Here is a 13063-nt window from a genome sequence, read left to right as displayed (position 1 = left end):
ATGGTATTTAAACATGGTGGTATACCTCCCCTCGCAGGTTATGTATCTCATTACAAAACCTGCTACCTCACCCCATGGGTGTGGTAATGAATTTCGGTCGTACCCCCGGCCTTTCTGAACAACATTTTCTCCAGCCTATAAGAATGCTTCAGGGAACTTTGGAAGGGCGGTTCTTTGTGAAAACCATTTTTTCCCCTGCTAGGGTAGCCCGCTGACCTCTGCAATGGTTTCTTCTATAACAGGGATTTCTATCCCCCAGACTCGAGAGCTCCCTTCCTCTAAATTGAGTGAAAATTCAATCGCAATTGCCTCGTTAAATCATTACAATCTGTCGAAATAGACGTTCCACCCTACATTTTTGAAAACCTGCCATACTTCTGGATTGTTTCTGACCATTTTTGTGCCCTCCGGCTCATGGCGCATAGCCAACCCACCCATTGCTGAAAGAATTGGATCAACACGATGGATACAGTCGGCTGGTAGGGGGAGAGTAACATCAACCCAATTGACGATGACAATATTGTTAGCATGGTGGCCGTGGGGTAAAAGAATGATAATGATGACTGGTACACCTCAAAAAACACAGCAAATAATGGCAGGGTGTGGCAGTACAGGTGAATGATTATGGTAATTGAATACAGCGTACTGGGGAAATGACCGGTAAAGTTCTTGGTGTACGATTTCAAATTCCAATGCGTAGGAATCATGATTACAAAATCACACAATTTTTGGTTTCCGTTCTCATTGGATTTGCTAATGATGTGATATGATTACGATTTTAGGTACGCCGTCATTTCTTTATGATGGGACCCCCCAACTTAAATTCAGCCGTCCGCGGCATGTACTAGTCTCTTCTTTGGAATATTTTAATTAAATTTGCAAGAGTCAATGAAGGCGTACCTAGCGACTTACCTCGCGCTGGAGTAATAGCAAATATAATCGGTGGAGTAACGACAATGGCGGAGTAACAGCGTCAACGGAATAACAGCACGGCGGAGTAACAACACAGCGGAGTAACAACAACTGCGGAGTAACAAGACCGATGGAGTAACAACAACGGCGGAGTAATAGCAATAGTGGAGTAACAACACCGATGGAGTAACAACAACCGTGGAGTAACAACACCGGTGGAGTAACAACAATAGTGGAGTACAACATCGACGGAGTAACAACAACAGTGGAGTAACGACACCAGCGGAGTAACAACAATAGTGGAGTAACAACAACGGCGGAGTAACAACAACAATGGAGTAACAACACCGGCAGAGTAACAACAACAAGGGAGTAACAACAACGACAGAGTAACAGAACCGGCGGAGTAACAACACCGATGGAGTAACAACAACAGTGGAGTAACAGCACCGGCGGAGTAACAACAACGACGGAGTAACAACACTGATGGAGTAACAACAACGATTGTTACTTGAAAAATTTCTTTGTTTCTCCTTGTCATAATTTAGTTCTTATTCCTACAAAAAGACAAACAAGTAAGTAGTAACAACATATATATATATATATATATATATCTATATATATATATATATATATATATATAGCAAAAGGCAGAGGGATCATTCTCTGCACCAACAACCATCAAACCAGATGTATCAGAAAGATGTTTTATGAAGGCATCTTTAGAAGTTGGACGGTGGTATAACTTCAGACAGTGTCCGTTCACTAGGAAGGAAGTACGATTTTCATCTACTGTAACCAATCTGACTATGCCATTGGTGAATACAGCGTCCACTTCATAGGGTCCCATCCAACGAGTGCGAAGCTTTCCTTTAAAATCTTTGAACCAGGAGTCATATAACAATGCCTAGTCCCCTGTATGAAACACCTTATTCTTGATAAATTTATCGTGCCATTTCGTTCTCTGTTGTTGGATAGTAGTAGTTCTTTGGACAACTACTGAACGAATCTCGTCTAACTCATTGAGTTGTTCCAGCCGGTGTTTTTGGGCCTCTGATAAGTTTAATCCCACTTCCAAAGCCGTCCTGAGCGTACTGATCTCGAATTCAACTGGAAACAAGGGGGATTTCCCGTAGACTAGCTCAAATGGTGAAAACCTGGTTGTATTTTGCCATGTCATCCTATATGCCCAAAGAGCTTATGGAAGTTTCTGTGACCAATCCCGGCAATGACTTGCTACCGTTTTTGTCAAGATATTTTCCAATACCTTGTTTGTTCTTTCTACCTATCCATTTGCTTGGGGATGGTAAGGAGTTGTCACTCTATGTTTGACCCCATATTTCTGCATAAGCCTCTCTATCATGTGGGATGTGAACTGTGCTCCTCCATCTGAAACAATTTCTCTCGGGGTACCATATCGGGCAAAAATCTCTTCAAAAAGAAAATCTGCCACCACCTGTTTTGTTGCTTTCACAACCACTCTGGCTTCCACCCACTTAGTCACATAATCAGTACAGACCAGGATGTGAACCTTCTGATGGGAAGGTGGGTTGATGGGTCCAACAAAATTGATGGCCCACTTCTCAAAAGGTTCAAGGACTATCTGGGGCTGTAATGGAATTTCATCCGATTTCCCAGGTTGTCCCACCCGTTGATAGTTGTCACATCTTCAGACATAATCTCTAGCATCACAAAAGATAGAAGGCCAGTAGTATCCCATTTGCAGCACCTTGTGGCCTGTTCTTTTATCTGCAAAATGTCCTCCACAAGGTCCACTATGGGTGGCCTTCAATATCTCATAGATATCATCCTCTGATACACAACGCCAAATCTGTTGATCAACCCCTGTATGAAAGAGGTATCCTGCCATCCATGAATATCGGGTACTATGATGAATAATTTTCCGTTGGTCCTTATATGACAAATGACGAGGTACCTTCCTTGTAGCAAGATAGTTAGCAATATCTGCATACCATGGAGTGTTAGCGAAAATTGCAAAAAGATATTCATTTGGAAAGCTATCTTCGATAGGTGTACCTTCGGCATTATTTTCTAATCTAGACAGAAAATCAACAACCACGTTGTCCTTCCCTGGTTTATCTACTATGGTAATATCAAATTCTTGAAGTAGCAAAAGCCATCTTGTAATACGACCAGGAGTAACGGGTTTATTCATCAGATACCTGATGGCTGCATGATTCGTGTGTACAAAGGTGGGGTAACCAGTGATATAGTGCCGGAACTTGTTGATGGCATAGATGACAACAAGGAATTCTTTTTTAGTCACTGTGTAGTTTAACTCAGCAGGGGCCAAGTTCTTGCTAACATAGTAAATTGCATATGGTACCTTATCCACTTGCTGCCCCAAAACTGCCCCAACTGCTGTCTGGGAAGCATCAGCATGAATATGGAATGGTAATGCCTAGTCTGGTCCTCTAAGGATCGGAGCACTATAGACTAGTTCCTTGATCTTCACAAAGGTTGCATCACAGTCATCTGTCCACACAAAGTCTGCATCTTTTGTCAGTAATTGAAAAAGTGGATGTGCTGTTTTAGCAAAATTTTCTTCAAAGCGCCTGTAAAAACCAACACAAACGATAAAGCCACGTACTTGAGTGGGTGTTCTGGGTATTGAAAAATGTTGTATTACCTTTATCTTGGCTGGGTCCATCCAGATTCCTGCAGCTGAAAGAAAGTGTCCTAGGACTATTCCTTCATTCATCATCATATGGCATTTTTCCGTACTTAAGGAGACATGCGCCTGCTTGCATATTTCAAGAAATTTTTCTAGCTTCCCCAATGCTTCTTCGAATGAATCTCCATATGCCGTGAAATTGTCCATATAAATTTCAACACTATCATCCATCAGATCAGAGAAAATCCCTAAAATTGCCCTCTAAAATGTTGCAGGTGCATTACAAAGACCAAATGGGAGGACTCTGTATGCGAATGTTCCCCAAGGGCATGTAAATGTGGTCTTATCCTGATCTTCAGGAGCTATCTGGATCTAGTTGTACCCACTAAATCCATCCAGGAAGGAGAAAAACTTCTTCCCTGCTAATGTATCCAAGACTTGGTCAATGAATGGTAACGGAAAATGGTCTTTCTGAGTTGCCTTATTTAATTCTTTGTAGTCCACGCATATTCTCCATTTATCATTTTTATTAAGGACCATTACCAATGGGGAAACCCATTGGCTGTCTGAAATGGGGTAGATAAATCCCACGTCTAGTAGCTTTTGGAGCTCTTCCTTAACAATGTTTTTCAGAGTAGGGTTCATTCTTCTCTGGGGTTGCCTCACAGGACAACAGTCCTCCTTAATGTATATGTGATGGGTGCACAGATTAGTAGGAATTCCCTTCATATCTGAGTAGTCCCAGGTGAAGGCTTCTTTGTGTTTCCGAAGAACATCCAGGAGTTGTTTTTTCTGGGAATCTGATAACTCTGGATTGATATTTAGGGCTTTTCCTGGTTCTATTTCCATGGAAACACTGTCATGGGGCATAGCTATAGGTAGCTCGTCGAATCCATCTGCTGTTCCAATACTTTCCTGAGTCTCACAGCTCAAGACGGACTCCAAGATTTGCTGATTCAAATCTGAAATAGAACAAGGATCACTGATAAAGGTAGTAATTGCGTCATCTTCTGTTTCGGCTTTCAATTGGAGGGCCTGCCCAATAGTGAGAACTAGTCTTAACTCCTCATTTTCTGATTCAGACTCTTTCTTGTATAAAGATTTCTTGTGGCCTGCTGATTTTGCTGATGGGTTAGGTTTTGTGGGAGGATATAACACTAGATTCTTAGTGTTTTGCCCATTTGAAATGATCATATGTCCAGGCTAACACACAATATAAGCAACTGTGGTTTCCAGCCAAGGTCTTCCCAGAATCAAGGGATGGCCTCCAGCTGGAGATTGCATTTGGAGTACTAGGAAGTCCACAGGGTAGTGCCATGAATCAACCGAAATTGTGATATCTTCTAACTTCCCTACTGGTTTCACTATAGATCGATCTGCCAGTTCTAACGTTGTAGGTGTGTGTTTCAAGTTATGAAATCCTAATGCATGCATAGTTTCAGTAGTGACGACATTTATGGCAACACCCAAATCTACCAGTACATTTGGAATTTCTACCCCATTAATTTGCACAGTCAAAATTGGGTTCTCGGGATCCCCATACTTTATAGGCATGGACCTTCCCATCATGAAATCTGATAGCTTCCCCATTATGTGAATGGTGAGCGGGTCTCTTGATTTCTTTTTAGGCTTCTTAGCACAATATTGTTGGGTAGCGGAGGTCTCGCGTAACGGTTTTGAGACAGAAAGCCTAGAAATTAGGAGTAAATTATTGTAAAAACTCCGAAGTATGCGGAGCGCGAAATGTAAAAGGTCGAGTCAAAGGGTTGTCTGCCCAAGAAATAATGTAAACTAATAGGGAGTAAGTTAGTCCATGGACAATAGTTAGGTATAAATAGAGCGCGAATCTATGAGGGGAAAGGCAATTCTTGGTGGAGGAGGATTTTGGAGATGGGATATGTAATGGGTGTCTGAGAAGGGCAGTTTAAACGCGTCTGTAAGGCTGAGTTGGGATTGGGTAGAGGATAGAGGCTACAACTGTGTGCGTAGAGGCCTGGAAGAGTCCGCAGCTGTGTGCGCGGACCCCTGCAGCTGAGTGTGTAGGGCAGATATGGATGTAAGGGTGATAAGTGGAAATAAAGATAAGTTCTTCTGAATTCTGTGTTAATTTTATCGCAACTCTATTCTGTTATGGTGAATGAAATTGTTTTGATCTGCGCATGTATGCTTATTGAATACTTGTGAATTAGGTTTAATCTTAATGCACGAACTGAATGATAGTAATAAATGTTTGCTTAAAGGCCCCTATAAGTAGATCTGAGTGATAATACTTAATCAAATAAATAAGATATGTAATCAGCACGGTAAAGGAAAGCTAAGGTTATCTGGATCTGCGCGGATCTAGCACAGCGCGAGGCTGCAGGACGGCGCGCGAACCTCTCGAACCACATCTAGACATCCCAAGGGTGTGGAAACCTGGTTCCAACACCCTCCCCTACTACCTCGGGTGAGACCTTAGTCCGTGCTTCGTGGGCTGTTGCTGAAAGGGCTGGTAGCTGCGGGATTTGCTTGGCTAAATAATTCTTTCGAACCTGGGTTAGGCCCATATAAGCCAACAAATGGTTCCGTTGCCGAGACTGGGATCTGCTTAAGGGGTGTCTGGTGTGGAACGCGAAAAGAAAACACATTGAAGGATCAGAAGGATCAGGGATGGTACTAGATCAAAGGTAGCTATGGCAGGCGCGATTCAGTTACCAGTATTCAAGGGAGTAGGAGGCAAAGACCTGGAGCAATTCTGGTTTGTGCTAACATTAGTATGGAACACACAGCAAATCGCGGATGATAATATCAGGAAAGCTACCTTAGTCAACGCACTGCAGGACCGAGCATTGGCATGGTACATGAAGTTTTCGAGTAGTAACCCAACAACGGGGGTAGAAAAAATCTAGACCAAACTAAAAAAGGAATTTAGCCGGTCGAAGTCAGGAAAATAGTCGGTTGTAGGGTTCAAAGAGATTGTAATGATGCCGGGTGAAACTCCGTGGGATCTGGATTAGAGGTTGAAAAGCGCTATCCACGAGGCCAACATGACACTGACAGATGAGCAGCACTGCGCTTGGTTCATCGCATCATTAATGCCATATCTGAAGTCAGCTTTGTTACAACAAAAGATCTCAACCCAAGCTGAAGCGCTGGAGGCAGCAATGCGTCTGCACAAAACCCCGATACTAGACCCAGGGTTGGGAGTTCAGCAAATTCAAGCACAGGTCCAAAACTTATGTTTGGAAATGTAGAAGTTAAAACAAGAACAAACACCGCGCTCAGAAGTCCAGGAGGAAGTATGGTGTGTAAGGTGTAAGAGCTAGGGACACAATAAAGATCACTGTCCGGTCTCGGTGAATTTTGTGGTAACAGGGGGACCAACACCATTGCGACCAGAGGCACAGGCAGGATCGAGCACAACCACCCCGCTCTGGTGTGCAATCTGTCAGGTGGGAGGAAAGCATAACACTGATAACTGTCATCTATTACCAAAATACAACCAGACCCCCAACAGCTCTTTTGCAACTTTTGTAGATCAGTGGGCCACAAAGAAAAGGATTGTTGTAGCTATCAAATGCTGATGGATCAGTCATCTGCCTATAGAATGCAGATGGAGGCACGAAGTCAGGATCCAGCTGCAGCGATTGCGCACGGTGGGTTCCAAGGGCATGGTCGAGGGCGGGGTGGAAAGGGACTAGGAAGGGGTTGCGGGAAGTTAATTTGTCACAACTATGGAAGACCAGGACATTACGCGTGAGATTGTACCAACCCAACCAGAATTTTGTGCAGCTATTGTGAGAAATTCGATCATGAGTTGCTAGATTGTCCTTCATTGATAGCACAAATTCGAGAAAAGAGGGCAACACAGCCAACAACGACCTAGAATGTGCAGATGATGAGGTCTGGACCCCGCGAGGAAGATCCCAAGGTCAACATGATGCTGAGGAGTGGCACAGCCACAGGAGCGGATGGAAAAAACCCAGGAGGTGATAAGGGGACATATCAGGAAGCTCGGGGAAGCTTTGCGGAGGTCTCTACCCCAGGTAAGAGGGATCAACCCGAAATAGACAAGGATCGCTCAATGATACCTACCTTTTTAGAGACATGTATAAAATTGCTTCGCGACAACAGGGCAGTTAAAGGCTTACAGGAGTTGATAAATAGGTGCACAGGGTGGAGTGAGCCTTGTGTCATTCGAAAGTTGGGAAGACATGCATCGCGGACCAGAAGGGAAATGCGGTTAACAGCACGGATTGACGATTATGAGATGGAGCAGGTCATTTTGGATCTAGGCTCAGATGCCAATGTATTGCTGAAACAGAGATGGGAGCCTATGGGTAAGCCTACACTACAATGGTCCCCTATCCAATTGCGGATGGCAAATCAATAGAAGGTGCTGCCCATGGGAAGGCTGCAAGGGGTGACGATAGACCTTGATGGTGCCAATACTCGCACAGATTTTGAAGTTATTGAGCTCATGGATGAAAATACGCCCTATCCTGCGCTGTTAGGAATAGATTGGGCCACCGACATGAACGGAGTTATTAATCTAAAGAAGAGGACAATGATATTTGAAACAAAGGCGCTCCGCGTCGTTATTCCGCTAGATCCAGCTGAAGGACCGCGCTACATCGAACCGGTGCACAACGATGACGACAAAGATTGTAGTTACAGAGTGACTGCCCAGGGACGAGGATGGGTGAAGACATTGGAGGATAGAAGAATATCACAAGGGGATGGAGAATCCTGCACTAATGATTCAGATGATTCAGATGAGCAGTGACGCAACTGGTTGAATGGAGTAGCCACGCTTCACTGCATAAAGGCCCAGGATCTTGAATTGCCAAACTTTGATGGGTTGACAATGGTGGATGAATTTCTGACCAAATTTGAAACCATAGTACTGAAGCACCAACGGTTTGACACGATGAAATGGGAACTGCGCGCGACGCCTGCGCGATGGTGGGGCACACATGAAGGAACGTTCGAAGATTGGTGCGCCTGCAGGTGTATGATGAAGATCAGATTTGTGAAGCTGGAAGTATGTATAATAGAGAAATACAATGGATGTGATGACCCGCGCATGCACCTTACCAGATGGACCAAAGCCTACGGAGAGGAACCTCAGCCAGAATGGGTGCACTTATTCTATCACACCTTGGATGTCATTCCTAGAAATTGGTATAATGAAGCAGAGCTCCAGCACGACACAAGCGAGTGGGATATCTTTCACAAAGGGTTCTTAGTGAGATTCCCCTTTGAAGATCAATGGATGGACCCTGTAGATGAAGTGCTCCAGCTGGTAAAGGCCTCCATTTTCAAGACGCCAATAGAACCAAAAGAACCTGCGCAGCCCGAATGGCCGCAATAGCTAAGCCAGGCCCTTGCATGCTATAATGTTGAGGTAGAAGATGATGAGGATGTTGTTGGGAAAAGTATCCATTCGGAATGCCCCTATCCCACTCTAAGGTGTGATAGTGCCTTAGCAACAAACAAGGAAAACTAATTGAGTATTTCTTCTTTATGAAATGTAAATGAGTAGAAAGGATGTAACTAACCTGTGTCTTCCGCTAGTTTGTTGATCCAATCACTCCTCTCTTCAGTGGCTCTCAGCTCCTTGCTCCTTTGCCGGCCCAGCTTCACCGAATTCCTGCAAGATCACAAGAGAGAGAAACTACACGAAGATATAGATATACATTCATTAAAGGCTCAAGATCAGATTAAGCTAAACATGTAAGCATAACAAAACATCATTGGTATACAGCATGTAGGAGAAACTCAAATAGTTTATTGATAGAATAAGAAAGTCCAAGAGGAGATACAACTAAGTGAGTTCCGATCCAGCATCTACCTCCCAGCAAAGGAATCCCTTCCTCTCCTCCAACAAAGCATAAATCACCCAATGTACTAATCTCAATCTCAAACCAACAGCAATTCTCTGCAAAGTACAAAATTCCAGCCTCCTGAACCTCTGGGTGAGAGATCCATATATAGATGTAAGCAAAGAGGATGAGTCAGCTTATGTTTTGACTTGTGGCTTCTCTGTGTCAGTTCTTGCTTCCACTTGGAGGTTGAGAGCCTCTTACTCATAACTAGTCGAATTCATTGAGGCAAGTGTCATTGGAGAAGATTCTGGAAGCTTCCAGGGTCTTTCCACCTCGTTGAATGAGTTTGCCATTTGTCATTTCCCGCTCAGCGCACCATGGTAGTGCTTTTAGGTGCGTTGCAACACACCCAGCTAGTGTACTGGGGTGCACTGCAACGCAGGTAGTTAGCAGAGCTTCTGAATTGATCCTGAATTGACTGTTTTTGAGTTGTTTTTGGTGGAGAACTTCTGGGAGAAGCTGTCATTGGTTGACCTTGTTCCTTTAGGGGTAGGAACAACTCTTTTAGGGACTTTGGATCCCTTGGATTATGGACATTTCATGCTCAATGCAGTAAGGCACAAAAATGTCTATAACAGAGGATGATCCGCGAAACGTCAATATTCCGAAATCAGAGGGAAACCACGAGGTGCGCGGACCCAAAATTGAAGATCCTGATATGATGGCACTGTTGAAAAAAAACAATTCAATATAGGGACCGAAGAAGAGCTGAAGTACGCAATGCTCGGGGACTATTGGGATGACGCTACAGTAGGAAAGGTCATCAAATTTCTCCACGAATATCGAGACTTGTTTCCAACAAAGATCTCGGAGCTAAAAGGGATCCTAGGGGAATTGGGAGTGATGAAGATAACATTGAATCCAGACGTGAAACGATTTAAGCAGCGGCCCTATCGATTGAACCCAAAATGTAAAGCAAAGGTCCGCGAAGAACTGGACAAGATGCTGGCAGCCGGGATCATTGAGCCCGTTGAGGAGTCCAATTGGGTCAGTCCAATGGTTGTGCAAGAAAAGAAACAGAAAGGTGAGATTCGGATCTGGGTGGATCTTAGGAAGCTCAATGATGCCTGCGTAAATGACCCCTTTCCAACACCGTTTACAGATGAGGTACTGGAAAATGTGGGCGAGAAGGAAGCCTACTCGTTCACGGATGGGTTCTCAGGATATCACCAGATCAAGATCGTGCAAGAAGATAGGAGTAAAATGACGTTTGCTACTGAATGGGGTTGCTTTCAGTACATGGTGATGCCCTTTGGTCTGAAGAACACGTCGGCGATATTTTCACGAATAGTGGTAGCAGCATTCAAAGAATTTATACACAAGTTTTTAGAGGTCTATCTGGACGACTAGACTGTGTTTGGACTAGTCAAGAAACATGTAGTGAGCTTACGGTTAATGCTGGATACTTGTCGTCGACACCAGATTGTGCTGAATCTCAAGAAGTGTACCTTCCTTGTCCTATTCAGGAACCTGCTGGGCCATGTGGTTTGTAAGCAAGGCTTGATGGTGGACCCGACAAAGATCGTTGTCATACTCAATCTACAAGTGCCACGGAGTGTCAAACAATTACGCACCACTCTGGGTCACACGGGCTACTATCGGAAGTTCATCAAAAGTTACGCCCAGATCACGGCTCCGATGGAACAATTGCTGAAGAAGGATGCTACTTATTGCTGGAATGAGGAATGCAACAAAAGCCTAGAGACACTTAAGGAGAAAATGGCTTCAGCCCCTATATTGGTCTTTCCGAAATGGGACGTCGAGTTTCATGTGCATGTTGATGCGTCATGTATCGCACTGGGGGCGGTACTTACTCAACCAGGAGTGGAGGGACTGGACCATCCGATTGCGTTCGCAAGTCACCGGTTGTCAAAAGCTAAAAATAATTACTCCACCACTGAGCATGAGGGATTAGCGATGGTATACGCGCTTCAAAAATTCTGCCATTATCTGCTGGGAGGTCACTTTAAGATGTATACTGATCACTTGGCGTTAAAATACCTAGTGAATAAGCCTGTGTTCGGGGGGAAAATTTGTCGCTGGCTACTGTTATTCCAGGAGTATGACTTTGAGGTTGTCGTTAAGCTAAGACGTCTAAATGCAGGCCTAGATCACCTGTCCCGAATTGAGACCGGCGAAGAACCTACAAATCTAGAAGACAGATTTCCAGATGCTCAGCTCTATGTGGTGCACGTAGCAGATGGTCATTTCGAAGATATAATCCACTTCTTAAAGACAGGGACCACGCCACAGGGATACTCCATTCAACAGAAGAAGGAATTGGTGATACGCGCTGCAGACTTCACCGTGATTGCAGGACACCTCTACAAAATGGGAAATGATGAGATCCTGCGTTGGTATGTCCCGGAGTTCGAGCGAGGATAGATCCTGGCCGAAGCCCATGGGTGGGTTGCTGGCGGACACTATGCAGGTTGCGCCACAACCCAGAAGATACTTCGCACAGGATTATGGTGGCCCACTCTACATCAGGATTCGAAAGCTCATTGTTGAGCCTGCAACATCTGTCAACGGACGGGGAAATCGCCACGGAGAGATGAAATTCCTCTCCAACCACAGATGACACTATAGCCCTTTGGGAAGTGGGCAATCGATTTCGTAGGAGCAAGGAAAAATGGGTGCGCGCTATATCATCACCGCAACAGATTATTTAACCCGATGGGCCGAGGCACAACCGGTTAAAGATTGCACGGCTGCAACAACTGCAAAGTTTTTGTTCGAGAATGTACTGACAAGGTTTGGCTATCCCAGAATCCTCATGAGCGATCAGGGAACGCATTTTCTAAATGAAACCATTAGCGCACTCATTGAGGAATTCCAAATATACCATCAACAGAGTATGCCATACCACTCGCAAGAAAATGAGACCGTGGAAGCATTCAACAATATCTTGGAGACTGCATTGACCAAGGTCTGTAATACACGATGAAATGACTAGGACTTGCGCATCCCTGTTGTGCTATGGGCATATCGAACCACGTGTAAGAAATTGACGGGCCAGACACCTCTTCGGCTAGTCTATGGCAAGGAGGTCGTCATGCCTATGGAATATATTGTACCTAGTCTGCGGATCGCGGCAATCACAGGTATGGCAGATCGCGGGGCTTTGGAGGAAAGGCTCGCGCAACTCGAAGAAATGGAGGAGGAACGATTTTTGGCTGGATTCCATCAGCAAGTGTAGAAACAGCGGGAAAAAGCATGGCATGATCGCCATATCAAGGTGTACACCTTCAAGGAGAATGATCTAGTATTGTTATACGACAGTAAATTCGAGAAGTTCCCTGGAAAACTCTAAATGCATTGGTTGGGACCCTACATCGTCAAAGAAGTTACCGATGGGGGCGCGGTTCAGCTGGCTAAACTTAATGGAGACCCCTTCCCGAGCCAAGTGAATGGCAGTCACCTGAAGCTCTACACGGGCAGGTTGGCCGCCTGACTAACCGTTCGAGGAACAGTCTCATCGCTCCAACCAATTGAAAGAGAGCATGGGACGGTAAAGCAGTCTGGAGGATGCGCGTACCAGGCTACGCGTCAAGCTAGATCAGTGATAAGTTCGGGGTTGCGTGACCAGAAGTGCGCCACTGCGTGGCTACGAAGAAAGGTGACCATATCTGTCACTGTTCATGACATG

The sequence above is a fragment of the Pinus tabuliformis genome, chromosome 1_2 (genome assembly GCF_031772625.1).
Source record: "Pinus tabuliformis cultivar Carrire ecotype Pingquan chromosome 1_2, CPIR1, whole genome shotgun sequence".
In the NCBI taxonomy this organism is placed as follows: Eukaryota; Viridiplantae; Streptophyta; class Pinopsida; order Pinales; family Pinaceae; genus Pinus; species Pinus tabuliformis.
Note: the sequence above shows the minus strand (reverse complement) of the source record.